The 17,815-nt window shown below is 43.5% G+C and overlaps 1 protein-coding gene across 2 annotated transcripts in view; it reads left to right on the top strand.

Moving 5' to 3' along the window:
- The first annotated feature begins 464 nt into the window (after positions 1 to 464).
- PAG1 (phosphoprotein membrane anchor with glycosphingolipid microdomains 1) overlaps positions 465 to 17,815 on the top strand; it is a 117,097-nt gene continuing 99,746 nt past the window's right edge. The window contains exon 1 of one of the 2 annotated variants that reach the window (XM_061995204.1): positions 465 to 552. The gene's annotated coding sequence lies outside the window, so the exon portion shown is untranslated. Of the gene's footprint in view, positions 553 to 6,513; positions 6,594 to 17,815 lie in introns of those variants that run through there. The other variant, XM_061995203.1, reaches the window with a different exon arrangement.

Raw genomic sequence — 17,815 nt, 5'->3', positions numbered from 1 at the left:
CCAGGTCCGCCGGCCCCGGCCCTCCGCCAGCTGCCGCCAGGCGGCCCGGGACCCACCCCCGGTGCCAGTGCGAGGTGGGCAGTAGGGTACCCGTGCCCGTGTCCCGTGGTGTATGACTCCGTCCCCACCTCGGCGGACCAAGGCGATGCGGCGGCGCCTGTGCCCCGCGCAGCCTCCGCAGAGGCGCGCTGCGGTGCGCGAGGGGCGGCGGGGCCTGCGCCGGCCGCCCGCAGCGACGCTGCCGCCGCATCGGTCTCCCGGCGGCGGCGGGCACGGGGACATGCGCAGTGCCACGGGCTTGCCCGCGCCGCGCTCCGCGGCCGCGTTCCAGCCCCCTCCGTCACCTCCCCCCGACCCTGCTGCGGGCGGAGGAGAGGGAAGGAGGGAGGGAGGAGAGGAGAGAGACGCGCTGCAACTTGCTGCTGCTCCTCCCTCCCCTCCTTCCCCTCCCCTCGCCGCGCCGCTGCCCGGCCCCTGCGGGCTGCGCTCCGCGGGCAGCGCTCAGCGGGAGCGGCATCCTTGGGCGCTTCTGCGCGGGGCCGGAGCCTCCCGGTGAGTTGGGGGCGGCGCGCGAAGTTGCCGTGGCAGTGGTTGGGGTTGGGGTGTTTTTGGAGGGGTGGGGGGTTACGTGCTGTCGCTGCACCGCTGCGGGAGGTCGCGCGGCTGCGGGAGGCTGCGCGGCTGCGGGGCCGCCGCAAGGCTGCGGGACTCGGCGCGATGCGTCCCGCTGTTCAGCCCTTGTCCGGCCGCTGTCTGTGCTGCGGGCGCGGCGGCCATTTGGGGGATGCTTGGGGCAGGAGCGGGCCCAGGGGCAGGGCATGGTCCGAGGCGGGCAGAGTCCGGCCCCAACCCCGGCTGCGGCTCCGGCGGGGGCTCCGGCGCTGCTGCCCGGGCGCGACGCGGCGGCATCCCGCGGCGGGTTGTAGGGGTTTGTCTCTGCGCCTCCCGGCCCCGAGTGCTGCGAGTCAGCCCCAGAACTCTTTATTTTCATTCAAATCCTGTTACATGGTGACAGCCTGCAGTTCGTTTCGCGGTGGCATCTGCTCTAGGTCTTGGAAACTCTTTAAGAGGAAAGGCTCACCAGGGGAGCGCAGAGGCAGCTCTTCAGAGGGCTGCGAAGAGAGCTGACAGCAAAAATGAGTCCTAACACATCGTTTGCCGGCTGTGCTGCTTGGAGCATTTATTTCACTTTGTGCTTCTAAAAGGGGCAAGAATGCACTGGCAAGCGGTCGTATCAGAAAGTTGTGCAGCTTGAAATGTTACCTACGCTAATGGATCCAATTATCTAAATAAACAAACACCGTGATTTATAGGTATCTCGACTGTAATGCTTTGAATGATAGAGCTCTTTAACCTTTCTTTCTAATCTGTCCCTCAGAGATTTGTTTTTAAGGAGAGTAATATATCATCTGTGGTGCTGAATACTTGAGTTGATTACATTTGTAAAAGGAACAGCCTTTGAAATAATACTGAGCCATTAAACAATAAATGCAGAAAAAGAGAGAAAGAGCAAAGATAAAATTTTGGCAGAAAATACTCTCCCCTTTTCTAGCAGCTGGGCTCGATTAACTTTACCCCGAGTTGTTATTTTATTCAATTAAACATAAAAAAAATAGATGTGCTCTGAGAAACCAGAAGCAAATCCTCCTCAGTACTCTTGAAGTCTGTTTGCGTTGCAGTTAAGTGATGGTCAGAGCGGTGCCTGTTAAGAGAATTTCCAGAAGCAAGCTCTGCTAAAGATATCCCGTAGGTAAATGGAAGTATGTTGTCATTGTGTATGATTCTCTTAGGCAAGGCAGAAGCAGTAATTGCAAATTCTAGTGTTTTTTGTTTTACAGCTTTAGATTTTTTTTCCTCTGATGACTATACCTATATATGAAGTGCACAGCTTCATTATAGCAAAAATGCTTCTCCTTACTAGGAAAGGAATTAATTCAGGGTTTAGCTTAGGTTTTAGCTTATTTGACAAGGGGCAAATTCTGCACTCTGTGGAGCATCTCCTATAAGGAGTGTGTGTCTTTTGCCCTCTTTGAAAAAGAAAATAGTGAGTACAGTATGTACAACATCTGAGGTACAAAAGCAATTTTATCTGTAACCGGTATTTCAACACAGGATTTTATTAACATAAAATCAATATTCAGGTCAGTAATGTGAATCTGCAACTTTCAAATGAAGAGCAGATCTGAAGGCAACGCGTTGCTCATATGAGTAAAGGTTGTGGGATATGATACTCAGCAAGCCCACATATCTTTTGTTTGGTTCCTTCTATGAAATGTCATTTCATGAGGAAAAGAAACATGTAATCCATTGCATTTGAAGGCACATGGTGCTCTTCATAGACCTCATCACCAAGCATTTGAATGTGGCTTTAGATTGTGTATTGTATATAAATTGCTGCTAGATAACTTAAGCTCTGCTATAAAAGTTATATTGATCAGAAAGTGGCAGCTGGATTTCAAGTAGTAAATAAGAAATGCTCAATAATTGAGAGCTAATTTATATTTTTAAAAGTACAATTCTGAGGAATCCACAAGAAATGCAATTGAATTTTCCTTACTACCTATGCAATGGTGTTTAGTTAAGGAACACTCTTTCCTGGGGCAGTTCAGGCTTCATTGACAGGCAAAGGAGTTAAACCAGTTTATCAGCTGGTAGAGTGCTGTAGACTTCAATGGCTGGAACAGGACACACTGTTTCAGTAACGATGGGGATGGAGAACAGAGGGGCTTTTTCAAAGTAGTTCCAACACTGTATAGTTTGTAACTGCAAAATATAATGTAAGAAAAAAAATAATAGACCAAGAAGGCTTGAGAACATTGTTTAATGCTTAATTGAAAGAGTAAAACATTCAAATAACATAACCCAGGCTTCTATAGCAATACCTCTTCTTCCAGGTGTTGGGATTTTGGGTGTGGGATGCAGGGAAAGTTCAGTCCCAGAGTGAGGGTGGGAAGCATCCTGGTGGCTGTGATGTGGCCATCAGGAAGTGTGGAGCACAGGAGGGAGCCCAGGGTGCGTGAAGGTACAGAGCATGCTGAGACTTACCCTCACCCATGGAGTTGCCAGACTGGGGCCAAGAGAGTCCCCTCCCATGTTTGAATGTCTGCTGAATGAACAGCAGCTGCTGGCCTGGGCCCCATGTGAAGTTGTCAGGGAAGATGTGCTGGATGAGGCCCTGGTTGCACAGCCCCTACAGGCTGCCTGGCTGCTTGTAGCCCACCCCTGCATCCCAAGGATGCCTTCAGTTGAGGGTGTTACATAGTGTATAACGATGCCAAAAGTCCTCTGTTCTGATGAGGGAAAAAGTTCAGGACAGCTGCTTCTTTGGGAAAATGGTGTATTTATAAATGTTTATATGATCAGATACTGCTTACATAGATTAAAACAAGGAAAGGGCAAGCAGTGTACACTGATTTGTGTTACATTGATGGTAATAAAATCTGGACTTTGAAATCACTGTGTGTTTGTGTGGGCTCTTGCAGGCCCTGTAAAATCCTGCTACACAGCTGAAGCTGAAACCTGAAGGTTTGGCTGCATATTTGCTGAAGTAAGATGTTCATGGTTGCTGTTCCCCCATCTCCATCCTGGCATCCCTCAACTCTCTGAATTGCTGTGCCATGCCAGTGCTTCTCTGTAGGTCTCTCACAGGTGTGTGTGCCACGTCTGGCTCACGTTCCTCCTGGCCCCTCACCTCCCAAAAAAACCCTTGTGCTGTGCAGGCAGGACTGCGGGGCTCATGAAGCAGGGTAAATGCCACCCTGCAGGTGTTTCGTGACTCACTCAAGGCCCCAAGCTGCAAACCCCTCTGCAGTTTTGCTCTGCTTTTCTTCCGTGGTGAAGTTGCTTTTCAGAGTGCTGTGCCTGCAGTTACCTGGGCTGGGGTGGGCAAGTTGTGGGTGATGTGACCTCTGAAGGTTGCTGTTGCAAAGATGCACCAAGCACAGCTGTCAAGTGAAAATGGTGAGTGATGGGAGGCATCCCTTTGCTTGATGGATGTGATATAGGCAAGTTTTAGTTAAAGGAGCATCGGCAGATTATTAAGGCAGATAAATACTGCCTTGTTACAGCCCTTTGGATCGTATGTAAGCAGTATTCGTTTTAGAAAGGATGAATGAATAGTCAGTGTGAAGGATAAAGATCCACATTGTTAATCCCTCTGGAAGTCTACCGTGGGAAAGTGTGAACTCATGTGGGAAGATACTGTCCATAAATGTCATTCAAATATTTACATGACTTGGGGATAAAATTTTTATATTTAAAAGCCTGCAAGTACCAAGTCATGTTTGGGTTCCTGTCAGTGATAAGTAAGCCTTGTACAGCTGGGACTGGTTGGTGATGGGCTATATTTCTACCTAATACTTTGCTAGCAGTTACAAAGAGCTCTTCTTCAACACCACTATGGGAAAAAAAAAGTAATTGTTCTTGTCAAAGGCAGATAAAATAAATTAGAGACTGTGAGACTACATTTGCCTAAACTCTTGGCTTCAGGTGGGGTTGACTCCTCACTTGTGGTGTCCCTAGGTAAGCAATGTGCCAGTCCCTGTTATCTAGGCTAGAGGCACAGTGATCAATCATCCACTTACAGTTTGTGTCTGTTGATGTGTCTTCAGGGTGAGAAGGAGTGACTCAAGGTGAAAAGGAGTGGGTTTCCCCCCCACCCATAAATAATTGGAAATGGTAGGAAATGTTCCTGTGCTGATCCTTGATTTTGAAATTCTCACAAAAGTTTCTTCTGTCCTTTTCCAGCTCTCAGAATGTGATACAACCCTTAAAAAAAATCTGTATGCTTTCATGTAAATGCAATGAGGATGAGCCTTTGAAAACATATCTGAGCTGATGTTGATGAATAAACAGACTTGGCCAGAGTAAATCTTTTCATCTAACTTCAAGAGCCACACTGTAATGAAGTAAATATAGATGTACTTAATGGGCTCCTTTCATCCAAACACATAACAAACCCTCCAGAGTAACGCAAACAAATGGAAAATGAATTTCTAAGTGGCTTTTTTTGGTTTTAGTACTGGAGCAGTTTAGTCTAGCCAGGCTAGAGTGGGAGTGGAGATCGTTCCCAGAGTTGTGGAGGTGCTGGGGTACATGCCAGCCTAAATGTGAGGGGGCAGAGAGTGTGCCAGAGACATGGCTCTTTTGTGGTTGTTCTGCCAAAAAGGCAGAAAGTGCTTGTTCCATGTTTGTTTAAAACACCTTGTTTGATGAGCTTCTCCCTGGACTCATTCCTTTGGAAGGCAGCTTACAAATGAGGATTGGAAAGGTAGGGTACCTGTGTTGGCTGCTGTCTGCTCCCCCTTATCCCCAGCCCAGCTCTTCACCCTATTACTGAGCCCTGGCTGCCCCAAGAACTCCCCTAAGCACAGGAGGGCTGGCAGCCTGCCTCTAGGCCACTAACGTGCCTGAGGGGTTTGCACTGCATAACATGTGCTGGTGGTGCCCCAGCCTGCTCCTGGCTTCAGAAAGTACCTGAATTTGGTATTAAAGGTGGCCTAAGGGCCATCGTGACAGCTGCTGTAAACGTAGTCATTGGAGTATGACTGCAGCAACAGCGTTGACTTTGGCAGCATCTTGTAATTTGGAAGCTGTGGGGAAAATGAGCCTGAGGAACAGTTTTGCAGATCTGGACATTTCACTGCATGATAGTGGATTTGTTTTTATTTCAAGACTTGTGAGATGACTGCTTTCAATGACAGCATTTGTAAATAGATTTATGGCTTCTTATCGAAAGCATGCCTAGCAAATAAAACTGTTTGGTTTCACTGTCCTTGCTTCGTAAAAAAGACCAACATGTAATGCTTCTGCCCTGACACAAAAAGTCTTTGGATGTTGCCTTTCAACACACAGTTATAAAACTATTTTACTTTAAAGACAAGTACTTGGTTTTGAAAAGGATAAATCTTGTTTTGGAGAAGAAGACTGAATTGGTCTTATCCTTTCAGGTCCATTTCATTCTGTTGTGGAATAAAATTCCATTCAAATCTGGTCAATATGCTTATAAGAATTTGAGTATTAGACTATGAACTATGTTACTTTAGCTATGTTGGCATAGTTTGTAGTTTCTGTTAGATAACTATGTCAACACAGTTACAGAAATTCTTAAGTATGGGATTTTTTTCATTGCTGAGATCTGATGAGTGAAATGCTAGAACGATTTCTGTGAGTGTTGGAGCAATTTTTGTGAAGGAGCTTTAAATCTAGGAGGCTGTTGTACTTTAAAAACCATAACAGTGATTTACTAAGGTCCAGATTCAGCTCACTATTTGACACCTCAAATAGTCAGACATCCAATTTAGCACACATCTGGTTGTGTTGTGCCGTGCGTACAGAAGTGAAACGTATTAAAAATTGTTCGGCTTTGGATGTGTTCATCTGGGGATTTACTCATAAATAATTGATAACCCTCTGAAACAAAATCTCTTCATTACTCGGTGGATTGCTCACCTCTTCCATCCCACGCTCATTGTTTTCGCAGGCGGGGGGGAAGAAGGAGGAGGTGCTGCTTTAATGAAGGTGTATGTCAGCCTCCACTGCTCCTTTCGAAAGGTCACACAACTAAACAGTGGCCATGAAATTCATGACAAAAGGTAAACATTTTATGTTCCTACGGAGATATGTGGCATTCCGGTGTTCTACAGGAAGCACTTAGTGGCTGTACTTAAGATTTCTCTTCATCCTAGCATAGAAGGAATGCTTATGATGAATTACTGAATCAGTGAAGTGTTTTGTATCTAGTCCACTGCAGGACAGGACATCAAATTAAGGGCAGTTTGATATGCACTACCAATTACAACTGTAATATTTGGTCTTGATCTTTCAAGATTTTGCTGCAGTTAAGAATCCTTGATCAGACTGTTGACTGTGATGGGACAAGCCTTTGTGAGCAGTGGTTTCTCATTCAAGCAAGGGTTTGAGCTCCCATTTACCAGACATTGAAGCATAGTGGTGAATTTCTTCCCCTTCCAAAAAAAAAAAAAAAAAAAAAAGAAGAGACATTCCGCTACCCACTGACTTAATAAAGTGTACCTGAGCTGAACAAAATCTCATTTTAATGGAGAAAGTATCTTAATGTAAGATCAGTTCATCTTTTGGATGACTTGATTGCTTTAGAGTTATTAGCCAAATTCCGTAACAATCTTTAAAGGTGTTAGTACTTGCTTGCAGTTTAATAGCCCAGACTATTGCTAATGTACAGGAAATGTTCAAATCACATCATTGAGAGAGAACCCTAACAAATCTTACTGCTATTTTAATGTGAGGTTTCAGATGTTACTCTTGTTTAATTGAAAGGTGAATGCTATAAAGGCTTTGTCAGTCTGCTGTTTCCAGATGACAGCACTTTCTATGGACTAACTGTAAGTCCCAGAGTGCTGATGCCGGCTTTCAGCTTCAGGATTAATAGCTGAAACTCTTCCTTTTTTACCTGGCAGAAGCATGCATCTGTGGTGTTTTCTGGATTCTGTCTTCCAAAAAAATACTGGTTTTGATCAAATAAAACAAGGAAAAAAATGTGAAATAATAATCACTATTCTGGTTGATAGTACAGAAAACAGGGCCTTTGCTCCTTCTTCTGGTAGCCAAAAGATTAAGCTTGCTTATTAAGGATTAACAGAGCTCTCTTCCGTTAATTCATAGTGGAGTAGTCGAAGTGTCTGATTCTACATCAGTGGAAAATCCGTTATCAATCAATGGAAATTTTGCAGCTGAATCCAAACAGATTAGAGCCTTGTCGTTAGGAAGTGACTGAAGGAAGGAAAAACCTGGATATGCTTGTTGCTGCTTGACTATGAGCCACCACTGGGTTTTGGCTACAAAAAAATGTCAAAGGAAAATCTTAGGTTGCCTCAGGCAGTCTATTTCAAAAGATGTATGAAAGTGCAAGTGCCACTGCACGGGGCTGTAGAGAAACCTTACCAGGGTGCTGCTGGTACTGAGTGGTTAATGCATGGCCGAGCAAAATGATTTCAAGGTAGAAAGAGATACACAGAGAAAGATGACCTGAAGTCCTCTTCTAGGGACTGTGCCATGATGGGGGAGAGTCAATGAGGAGGTCAGATGTGCAATGGGAGGAGTAAGGAAGAGCAGTATAAGAGGGGCACAGGTTTGGGGGTTGAGGGATACAGAGAAGCATTGGTGCCTGAACCAGACTCTCTCGGTTTGCTGCCATTCAGGCTGGCACCCGGGCATGTTGCCTTAAGAACCTGGATTGTAAGTGAGATACAGGAAGATGATGCTGAATAATTTGCTAAATAGTTTGCTACTAAGGGTGTTGAGGGAGATAGCCTACACAAAGTGTATTGCCTGCAGAAGTTTATTCCATTAACAAATAACAGCTACTTCTCCTTCTAGTGAAATGCACGGACCAACATCCAGACTGTTAGAGCTTGCAAACTATAAGAAAATCTGCGGTCCCAGGCTTACTTTATTAAGTAATATTCACCAAGCATATTCCAAAATATAATTTCTCTTTCTTTTGAAATGATATCATAGAGCCTGGCTTAAAAGTAGCTCTGATCCAGAGCCTAAGTTGTGGAGAAAAATGTAATCTCCGTGACATCTGCAGTAATGTTTGGTAGGTACTTTTCCAGGGGTGGAAGCTAATAAATCACTAAAAGCTATTCAGAGTAAAAATTACACTTTTTACAATGATTTGGTAAATGTAAATGAATTGTTTTGATCTGTTATAATAGGCAAGATTGTGTCATTTAGTTTAGCAATTGCAGAGATTAAATTAATTTCATTTTCCTTTACTCTTATTAAATGCAAAATAATTGAGCACACGTTATGGAAGGTTGGGGCTTTCTTGTTTGTAGCTTCATCATTTATTAATCTAACACATTAGATGAGAGGCTTTATAGATCTGATTGCCTAGAGGAACAAGGAGAAAATATAGAAAGGCCAAACTAGATATGTGTATTCTGTCTCACACTTTGAGCTACTGTCAAATATTGCCTCGTTTTTTATTCAGTTTGTAGGAAAGGATGCTGCTTCTTCCCTAGAAGGGTAAATTGTGACCTAATGCTTAAATAATCTGAAGAAAGTCATATTTGGATAGGCAAGGTCACTTGTGCAGTGCCTCCCCCTCACACTCTTGGCGTAGGGATGTAACATAATCGTGCTGGCAAAATAAACTACAAATGAACACACCATAGAAAAAGGTACGTTCTTGTATTATCTTGGCCATCTTAATCGACCATCCCCAGTTACAGGAGGAAGCCATTTGTGACGCATGCCTTCCTCTAATTTAGCCTTTTCAGAAAATTGTGTGGGCCTAATACAGGCAGTGGTGCAATAACAGCTCAATGGGGGCAGAAGTGTTCTTTCTTACCTTTACATAGCTGGAGGGGATTTGAAAATTGGATATTTCTCTCCAGCTCCAAGTAGCCCCGACACTGCCAGCTGTAGATTAGTAAAATAAATCCCTCATGTTCATAGTGAAGTGGAAAGTATAAAGAGCATTTTCTGCACTTTTTTTCCCCCTTTTAATGTGTCATTTGCTAGCTGGCACAGTGACCTCCATTTCATGACTCCTGTGATGTGATTTGTCATAGAGCTTTTCTGTGTGGATTAATTAATTACTCAAGGGAGTAGTAGCATATGACATTATTCATGTGGGCCTGAGGTAAACAGTTACCTATAGACCGCCTATAATGAATCTGCACATCAACTATTATTGGTCAATGCAGTTCTTAACATGATCTTATTCCCTTTTAAGTTTTATCAGTTTTCTGAACTATTTCTGTGGTAGTCAAATGAGATGCATACATATAGTCCACAACACCACCAACCTTTTGGTGTTGCTAGTGTAGCTGAATTTGGACAAAAATGTTCCTGGCAATTTAGTAGATGAAATTTTCCAGTGCATCGGGAAATGATTTTATGCTAGTTTTGTAGAGATGTAGCAGTTCTGTTTTCCAGGATATCTTGGTGATCTGTCAAATCTTTTAAATCATTATTCCAGTCAATTATATTGACTGAAGTGAAAGCAAGAATTAATCTTTTTTTTCCCCATACTTAACATTAAGATTTAATTTTATACCCTTGATTTACATTTCAGAACCAATTGCGTATTTTAATTTGTGTGAGTGAACCCTGAAGCCTTTACTCACTTGTGACTCTGTCATTAATTTTGCCTAACAAGTCTGTTGCATTTCTGGAAAGCATATTCACCAAGAACTGATTGGCGTTAACAGTCAAGCAAATGGTAGAGAAAGGAGTGATGTCTGGGTCTGGTTGTAGGCTCTGACCAGTTATGGTAGATGGCAGATGGATGCTGGTTTCCAGGTGATTGTTATCGTCTTCCTCAACAGATTTGGTTATAAACAGCCCTAGAAAAGTAGTGGAGAAAGTAAACTAGCCCACAAGCAGAGGATTGGTTTCACACGAAAATGGGAGGTCATTATTACGAGGAAATTAGCTAAATTATTTATTCAGCAAAGCAGGTAGGTAGCATATAACTCAGCATTTATGTGTTTCCCATTTACTCATTGCTTAGGCATAGCATGCACAAATGGTGTGGTGCAGTTGGTTCCCAACAAGCGTATCAACACCTGTAGTTGGCTTGTGAGGAGAAGCCCACTCCGTTAAACAAATGATAAGAGCCTCAGGCTCCTATGTGGGTGGTCTGGATGAGTGTGCCTGGCCATGTCCTGCTTTCCAATACCTGCAGAGATGTTGGCAGGGTAGGACAGGTGGCAGACCATGGAGCAGCAGGAGTCTTCTCTTAGGGGTTTTCTGAAGGCCGGCAACCTGAGGGTTTTGTCCCCAGCTGTAGAGGGGATGAAAAGGTTGGTTTGGACTCCATGGTTGGCAGTCTGGGAATGTGGAAACTCTTGGTTGGTTTTTGTCACTTCTTTGCTTCTCCCAGCTGTGGAAATTACTGAAATACTAGTTCTTGGACAGTAGTAAAATCAGCACAAGTTGGCAGTTTTAATCATAAGTGAGTAGTATTTTATTAAGCAAACACAGTAATGAAGAAAAGTTTTTTTTTACTTGGTTTTCTGAATTGAGCAGAAGTTATACATTGCAGTACAATGATTCCCTTGGCAGGAGAATTTACAAGTCTTTGCATTTTCTGTGTTCCACCTGGCACAGTGTGCGCTGTGCTGCACAGACCGATTGTGTTTTCTATAGTAAGTATTAGCCTGTATAATTAATTACACCGAGTCTTTAAAAAAAGCAACAACTTTAAACAGGAAAGTCTTCCTTTCACTGGAGTCTAGAGGAATGAAAATTAAGAAAACAAACCCTGAGGAATTTCTGTCCTTTGAGCTATCTGTCAATAGGTAGTAATCGATTTTCTGAAGTGTAACTCTGAAATGTCACTGTTCATCATTTAATAAAAATCATAGTCCCTGCAGTTCATCAGCAGCTGGCACTTAGATTGAATTCAGAACAAGTGTGAAGATTGCTGTAAGTAGATGACCAGAACTCTCTGTGTGTCTGTGTGTGTGTCTGTGTGTGTGTGTGTCTGTGTGTCTCTGTGTGCGCGTGTCTCTGTGTGCGCGTGTCTCTGTGTGCGTGTGTCTCTGTGTGTGTTGCTTTCTCTTCCTGAAACTGGTGTTTTAGTTGAACAGTAGAGGCGTGTGGTGGCTAAAGGCAAGCACTGCAAACTTAAACTTGCCTTTTTCTCACTCTCCTGCATGATCCTTTCTACTGGTTCTTTGTCCTGCAGCCCTGGCACTGATGGGTATTTGATATGGGAAAGGGTTAGCTGCCAAAGGTGTAGTCTGGCAATTCAGTTAGTATGGAGCTTTAAATTTGGGGATGCTGGTACTGTGCAGATTGCGAACCAGAGCTTGCAGGGGGACGTAGTCAGTGTGAGTTTGAGAATCACAGGTCAGTTACATGCTGACAGGACTCTGGTTCTGGTGGGGCAGCTGTACCTGTGGCTGGCCTCAGCTGGTCAGTGCTGTTTCCAGGGGATGTCACCTTCTACTCTGCTACAGAGAACAGCTAGGAGTTATCGCACAATCTCAGGTTTGAACTTTTGAGTGGTGGATACCAGGAGCAAGAGTCCTGCCCCTTGGAAGCAACAGCCCCAGGCACCAGTATGTGTTGGGGGCTGACTGGCTGGAAAGCAGCTTGGCAGAAAAGGTGTGGAGGTCCTGGTGGATACCAAACTGAACTTCAACCAGCACTGCTCCCTTTTGACAAAGAAAGTGAATTGTGTCCTGGTCTGCATTAGGCAAATTATTGACAGCAGGTGGGGAGAGGTGATCCTTATCCAGTTAGCACTGGTGAGTCCACATCTGGAGTGCTGGGTCCAGTTCTGGGATCCATAGTACAGGAGACATAGACTAGAGAGAGTCCAGCAAGGAATGATGAAGGGTCTGGAGCATCTCTGATGTGAGGAGAGGCTGAGAGAGCTGGGACTATTTAGCCTGGAGAAGGCTCACAGAGATTTCATAATGAGACTTCACAATGTCATAATACATTTATGAGATTTCATAAATGTATTTAAATACTTAAAGTACAAAGAGGACAAAGACAGGCTCTTTCCAGTGATGCCCACTGGCGGGTTGTCCAGGGAGGTTGTGGAGTCTCCATCCTTGGAGATACTCAAAAGCCATCTGGACGTGGTCCTAGGCAACCAGCTCTAGGAGTCACTGCTTCAGCAGAGGGATTGGACCAGATGACTTCCAGAGGTTCCTTCCAACCTTGACTACTCTGTGATTCTGTGATAGCACCAACAACACTCTTAAGCAGCTGAGCTGGGTGGATCGTAGGACTCCCTCTATGCCACCTTCTTTGCAGAAGGGCTGGTTTTTAAGAAAGCCTGTTCTGAAATAACAGTTCTCTGGTTTGTTCCTTAAATTTTGAAAAAGATACTCCATTCTGAATGAAAAAAGGACATACTCTAGGAGGTCCTGCTCTGGCAGGAGGGTTGGGCTATATGATCTTTCAAGATCCCTTCCAGCTCTTGTTATGCAAGGCTCTTGTCCTCCTTTTTGTAAGTGTTCTTTTTCCTTTACAGCCCAATTCTCAGTAGCTCCATTTCCAAGGCTCATGTAGCTAGTGTCATGTCCCATGGGCCTCCATGGAATAGCAGGCAAGCTGCTGAGATTAGCTGCTATACTAATAGGTCTTCAGCAGTATCATAACTCAGACTCAAGGCCAGAGACTTTTATCAACACAAGCCTACAGAGAGGGCTTTTGTTGTGAGCCACTGCATGTTTCCTCCTAGAGAGTTAACAGCCGCCTGGAAATGCACCTGGCCAAATGTGCTGCTTTTTATGCACGTGGGAGCAGCAGAGCTGTTAGCTTTCTCATTTTGGCTTGCAAGCTAATTTTTTATTAATTACAGGCCTATTTTTAATTTTTGTCAATAGAGCAGCAACATTAGAATTATTCTTTGACTGTTGGTGTCTGCTTTGTTTTTATCCCCCCATTGATTGCAAAGTGAAGAATGAAGCATTTTGCTTATCAATTTATTTCATATTTGTCGTTTTTGAAGTTCACAAAGAGCCTGATCTACTATTGTTTTAGTGCAGTTCTTGGAGACTGTAGGAGCCTTTCCAGGTCAGGGATGAAGATTTTTGAGGATGAAGATTTTTGAAGATTTTTGCTCCTCCTAAAGGAGGAGGAGCATTCCCATTTTAGGAGAGGATGAAATCCAAGCCTTCACACAGTTACACGATTACTCCCCAATTAAAGATATGTACAAGGGCTTAGGTAGAGAAACAGCTGCGTGTGTGATAAGTGGCTGAGACTTTGTTGAGCTGCAAAATGAGTGAAAATTTATTCTTTTAAAATTTGACCTGGAAAGTGGATGTAGACTTAGGTAGAAACCAATTCAACCAAGAGGGATATTCCTTCCTACAAAAGACATTTTGTTCTGTGGTTTTGGTACCTAAGGTGTGAGCAAAAAAGAAATACTTGAGAGAATAGGATTTCATATGCGTTGTAATAAATTTTAAAATGTTTAAGAAAGTTCAGAATCAAAGCTCATTGTTAATCAAAAGGCTGCAAAGGTTGACAGGCCAAAGTGTGCACAAACAATAGAAGGTTTCCATGATAACTGAAGACTTAAATTTGTCACTTCAGAATTTGTGTGTTCATACCCTCTTGTGGCTTCAGAGGGATTACATTTCCAAACCCCAGGTACACAGAAGTGACACTTGGTGCTATGTTTACTCTTTATTGTACAAGAAGTGTGTTTAGTTTAGCTCATGTAAAAAGTGCCAACACTCTGAAAATTGAGAAGAAATATTCTGGTACTTTTGCCTTTTTATTGCACCTAATTTATATGAGACGATGCTAATATCTGTAGCTAGCAAGTTGGGGCTTTTTCTGTTGTGTATTTTTTTTGCCTTCTACTACACGTTGCGTGAGCAGTGAACTCAGAAATTACTGTCTTGTTGGATTTAGGATTTACCATTTGTAGTACAAACAAAATACATATGAAGACTTAAAAGAATTTCATAAAAAATCTGAATTGCATGTATACACAGCTACCTTTTAACATTTAGGTCTTTCTAGATACCAAAGTATCTTTGCCACACCTGAGTAACATCAGACCCATTGAAAATAGGATAAAGTCAGGAGGGAGAAAATTAGCATCCTCAGGCTCTTCACAGAAGGCTGCTTCAACACATTATAAAAGTCACATAAGGCTTCTGCATCTGTATATAAGCAAGCAGAAACAGTGGTCTGCTGAAAGCACAAATGTTAGGAGTTACTCAGATACAAAGATATCCTCAAGCATATGGGCATCTGCCCCTAATGATTCCAACAAAAAAACCCAGCCAGACTGTCTTAAATCGAATGCAAACTGAGCATGACAATCTAAAAAGGGCTTTGAAGAGCAGAGTCTGCAACATAAAAGTATATGATGAACTGTGTATATATCTATCAAAAAGAGGATACCTATAAGAGCACTGGTGGACGCGCAGAGTCACCAGGCAGGACATCAGAAGGATGAGGAACCAGTTGATTTAATAATTGCAGGGGAATTTGGGCAGGTGCTGCATTGGATAACGAAAGTGAGAAGGTATCAGACTGCTGAGTTATCACAACAGAAGTGCTGAAAGAACCTGGAGAACTGAATACAGAGGTGTCACCATGTGTTGTGCAGAGCATAGCTAGTGCTCTGAAGAGGCAGTGCTGCTGACAGGAAACACGCCATGCACATGGATTTGTGAATCTGAGCACTGGATTTCACTTTTAAAACTCAATATTTTGGTGGAAAGCAATTGGTGATTTGAACAGGCTGGTGGTGACAGTCTTGGGAGGATATGGGCTCCCAAGGAAAGAGTTTCTCTCCTTATCTCACTGCTTTGCTTTGCTTCCAGGTGGACGGGCATGACAGTCCTTCCATTCCTGCTGTCCTATCTGCAGGCCCCTAACCTACCATCTAAGTCGCTCTTCCCCCAAAACATTCTTGATAAGGTATTCATCTTGAGCTTCCCTTTGATTTGTGAAAGTAGAGAAAAATAATGGGAAAAAATAGGTGCTTGGCCTTTTGGATATTTCATGAGAAGGTTGTATTATTTATAAATAATTTATGACTTTGAAGCTACACACTTTCTCCCCAGGTTATGTGTCTTGTGTAACTGAACTGTATGATTTACCTTAAATTGCCCATCTGCCATGCATCATGAATCTCTGTGCAGTGCTGTTTCTCCTCTCCTGTATGGCCTTTACTTGTGGATATGAGATTTGCATAAAATGATTTCTTCATGTAAATGCGATGGGGATGTGGCTCCGACATCTTGTTACGATATATATACCAATCCCCTCAAATTGAGCTAGCGCCTGTCTTGGTAATTGAATCTATTTGTTTGCTGCTGTAGTTTCATGAATTAGTGGCGAGCAGAAGCCATCCTTAACCTGAAGGCTTCTTTGAAAAAAACCCACCAGCAAGTGGGGTTTGGTGTTGTTGCAGCTCAGGCAGAGGCCGAGGAGAGAGCCAGGGGCTGAGGGGGAGGGCTCCCTGGGGACACTCCAGTTTATCTGCTCTGGCCCTGAAACAAGCAGCAGGCCTTCACGGGGAGAACCTGCCCAGGGCCTGCACAGCTGGCATAATTAAGTGATCTGTAAGCCAGAGAGATAAGGAGCCCTGCTATTTTGGTTGGTGTCATTCAGGCTAAAATGTGGAGCTTACTGGTGGTCCGTGAGATGTCAGGGTTTGTGAAGCTACTGCCTGAGAACGGAGCAACCAAAGCACCTCACAGAACTTTCCTGCATCTCTCCACTCATAGCAGTTTTAGCCTTGCATTTGGGATTTTTTTGTCCCCAATCACTATTTCTGACTGAACTTCATCACTCATGGTCTCTCCTCCCTGACCTTACTTTCCTTGTTCTGTTTGATTTGTCTTTCCAGCTCCTTTTGTAGCCATCTTTTCCCAGCTTCTGTGATCTTCCTGGCACCTCCTTGCCTCCTCTTTACCTGAAGCATGAATAAATGACATAATGAGGCACAGGCCAGTTGTCCCAATTACTTTGTGTATGTATGCATATGTATGACCTCACCCCCTCCTTTTTCTCTCATCTTTCTGTCCTTTTCTACAGCAGTCTCTGGAGGATGGGATTATCTTTTGATGTGCACTTAGCATGTTGACGCTGCTGTGGTATGAACAGCATTGACTAATGATGTACGTGTTTTAGAAAAACTAGAGCTGTATTGTAGTGTTCACCGGGGCCGATAATGCCCAGCGAATTAGCATGTAGCCTAGTTTGTTGTTGCCACCAACAAAGTATTTTCTTGCGTCCAGGTTATTGTATACTTTTGTATAAGTCGGAAAGGTAGGTAAAACACAGTCACTACAGCCTCTTGATAATTATTTAATGCATTTTATACTAATGTTCATGCATTCTGAATAATGGTTTACAAGAAAGATGTGCTAACTTAGTGGTGGTAGTGTTTTGATCAGGTATGTAGTCAGTGAAGAGACTGGAGTGTATTTTTTTTGAAGGCTTCTCCATCTTTTAATAATTACCAGATAGATAATATGAACATGCCAAATCCAACATGCTGATGATTACCTTCCAGGTTTTAGAGCGATGGAAATTATACGCTAGCAGTGTCTGAATGAGCTTCTGCTTTGGTAGTGTAATAAAGCATACAGTACTGGGCTCTCTGTAAACTCAGACCATTCTGTACTCAGCCATTGTGTAAACAGCCATGAATACGTCCCCTGTCTTTCAATGCAGAAAATAATGAAGATTAAGCTAAATTTACTTTAGGAGTACTCAAAGGACTATTGATGGCTTAGGAATGCTGGGTTATCAATAGTAGATGAACTGCTTTGCTGTTGTCACTTTGTAGAGGTGTCTTATGAATCATTTTCAGATAAAAGGTAAATGCTCTCACTGTCCAATTTTGCTCCTTTTAAATTGCTACATTTTTCAGCTTCGTGTGCAGATTTCCTGAAGCAAGCTCCCCGTGGTTGAGATGCAGGGTATTTTCTTAGTGAGACACCTCTTTTGAACTGCTCTGAACCGTGCTGTCTGATTAAAGGAGAGTCCGCTAAGATCATAGCATGCAATGACTGTCTGCAGTGCTCTCTGTTCCACAGGCAACTTAGTGCTGGTCTGTGCTGGGCCATTAGTAGGAAGGTAAAGAGAACTCATTTGGGTATTACTCTTAAACATATCACATACACTTGATGCCTTGCAGTTGGGTCAAGACTAATGGGGAAGAGAGCACTTTGTCTGTCGTGCCACTAGCCAGTTTATTTGTTGCTTTTTGCTTTATCTCACTTCTAAAGGGATAATTTGCAGCCCACAAATCCCTCTGTGATAAAGAGAGTTCTTTCCAGTATTTATTTTCTTCTAAAACACAGTTGGTATGGGATATTACAACAGA

The sequence above is a fragment of the Colius striatus genome, chromosome 4, assembly GCF_028858725.1.
Source record: "Colius striatus isolate bColStr4 chromosome 4, bColStr4.1.hap1, whole genome shotgun sequence".
Classification (NCBI taxonomy): Eukaryota; Metazoa; Chordata; class Aves; order Coliiformes; family Coliidae; genus Colius; species Colius striatus.
The sequence above is the reverse complement of the archived record's forward strand: the minus strand, read 5'-3'. Positions and strand labels throughout refer to the sequence as shown.